The sequence below is a fragment of the Sturnira hondurensis genome, unplaced genomic scaffold, assembly GCF_014824575.4.
Source record: "Sturnira hondurensis isolate 20B ecotype Veracruz unplaced genomic scaffold, ASM1482457v3 Scaffold0018606, whole genome shotgun sequence".
NCBI lineage: Eukaryota > Metazoa > Chordata > Mammalia > Chiroptera > Phyllostomidae > Sturnira > Sturnira hondurensis.
In genome coordinates this window covers 156,717-158,674 of record NW_028091237.1, presented here as the reverse complement: position 1 = coordinate 158,674, position 1,958 = coordinate 156,717, and the positions used below count along the sequence as shown (strand labels likewise).

The 1,958-nt window shown below is 46.8% G+C and overlaps 1 long non-coding RNA gene across 1 annotated transcript; it reads right to left on the bottom strand.

Moving 5' to 3' along the window:
- Positions 1-267: 267 nt before the first annotated feature.
- Positions 268-1,481, bottom strand: LOC119003309 (uncharacterized). The gene is made up of 3 exons (XR_005069930.1): positions 1,441-1,481; positions 1,257-1,319; positions 268-354 (listed from the first exon to the last, which is right to left on the bottom strand). It is a non-coding gene; the product is annotated as an uncharacterized LOC119003309 (long non-coding RNA).
- Between the last annotated feature and the right edge of the window lie 477 nt (positions 1,482-1,958).

Here is a 1,958-nt window from a genome sequence, read left to right as displayed (position 1 = left end):
GGAGCAGGGACAGGACTGGAGGCGGCCAGTACTTTCTGAAGTTTCTGCCTCAGGCCCTGCGCCCGGCACTCTGGATGGAGATCTGGGGGACTTGGAGGAGCTTGGGTCGTGCGCACCTCCGCTTCCCACGAGTGGGAAATTCTAGCACTTCACCAACGCTGGGGTGGCCGCCAGAGGCCAGAGTCCCGCCGCTTCACAGTCACCTCCCGCAACCGGGCCCTTGCCCAGGGACTGCAGCCCGGCCCTGCGAGGGGTAGCCGAGCCTGCGGTGGGCTAGTGCAGGGCTAGTGCAGGAGATGGGTTGGTGCCCAGTTCACGCCCCAACAGGATGTCATGCCGGCTTCATTTTTGAAGCTGCAAAAGGAGGTCATGGTCACCTTTAGAAAGGTTCAGGGACAAAACTGAAACTCCCCAGACCAACTCCAATAATATTGCCAAGGAGCTTTCCCGCTCCGCTCTTACTTTGGCAAATGTGAGAACTGGGGAGGAGACCCCTCCCCAGGTCAGCCGGGGCGTCGGAGGACGCGGACCACCTCCCCCAAGTGACTCCACTGAACACAATTCCCAGTGAGTGCTGATAAACACACAAACTGGAAATCAAACGATAGGTTGAAATAGTTGCTGTGTTAAGTGTTCCAGAGGCATCCGAGTTCATTTTTATAATAAACAGGAAGACATTTATTTACAAATACAATTGCCCCAGAAGAGCCACATTCCATGTACTTAATTCAGTAATGGAACCCATGCCTTTCTTTTCCTCCCTTTGGGAAGAGAAATTTTAGCTTTTAAAAATAGATAGGTCTTAAGGGAGGAGAAGGAGAGTGGTTAGTTCACCAGTTCTTAGAAAAAGGAGCAGGGTGTCTGGTCAATTCCTATCTGTGGGGATGTCAAGCAGTATAAAATACCCACTTACAGGATATGGAGGGGTGCTTTCCCCCTTTCTTATTCTTCTGAAAATAAGGTTTTTTCGTTGTGGCTCTTATTAAGAGAGCTGGCCAGTGGAAATGCGCTGGTAATATGCCCTTCCTTGGTTGGCATGTTGTGTGTGCATGTGAAAAAAAACACTCAAATTTAAATAACTTGAACTGTTTGGAACGACATCACAATTTTATCTATAAAACTCACTTAGTTGCCACAGCTTTAGAAATGTCTGTAGTAATGCTCCTGCCGCCCTCCTTTCTGAGAGGAGTTATACCAAGGGGGTAAAATACCAGCTCTTGGCTTCCCAATCACCCGTATAAGCTTGTATCACTTACATGGAGAACCTGAGTCTCGTCTTCTTTAATTCAGGAAGCTTTTTCTAAGTCAATCCCCTTCCCCTGAAAGTTAGGAGAGTAGCATTTTATCAGGGAGAGATTTGTCCAGGGAAAGGCAAAATCAGCTGTGAATCTCTAGGTAAACCATTGAGTCAGGAATAAACATCAAAAGCGCAAGACATACCTGAGGTATGTCTGGAGCTTTGTGAGTTCGCAATATGAGATGAGTTTACAAATGACAAAAAAAAGATAACTGTTGTCCATACTTCTTTGTTGTAGCTATAAAATAATGCGGAGGAACTGAGAGGACAGCAGAAACATCTTTTTAATACAAAAACAAAAGGACAAGGGATATTTTGATGAAAAGCTTCCTGGGAGATCATGCATTAGTTCTGTCCTCTAGGACTGCCCCTCTGCAGAAGGCAGCCCGTTTAGTCGGCTGGAACATTGCGTAGTGGAATACGGTAGACACTCATTTCAAAGAGCTCACCTTGTGCCAGCACTAGAGGTTCCAAACCTGCCCCTGTCACTCAACCCTAGTTCAGACGAGGCTTCTTTGAGACGTGAATGGGAGCCAGGCAAGTTTATTCCGCTCTGACCCACCCTGTAAGTGTCTTAAAGGGACAGTCTATTTTTTCCTTTACATTTCCAAGGTTGAAAACCCTCCAGCAGAGTTTAAAAATAAAAAGGTTTAATCAGAAA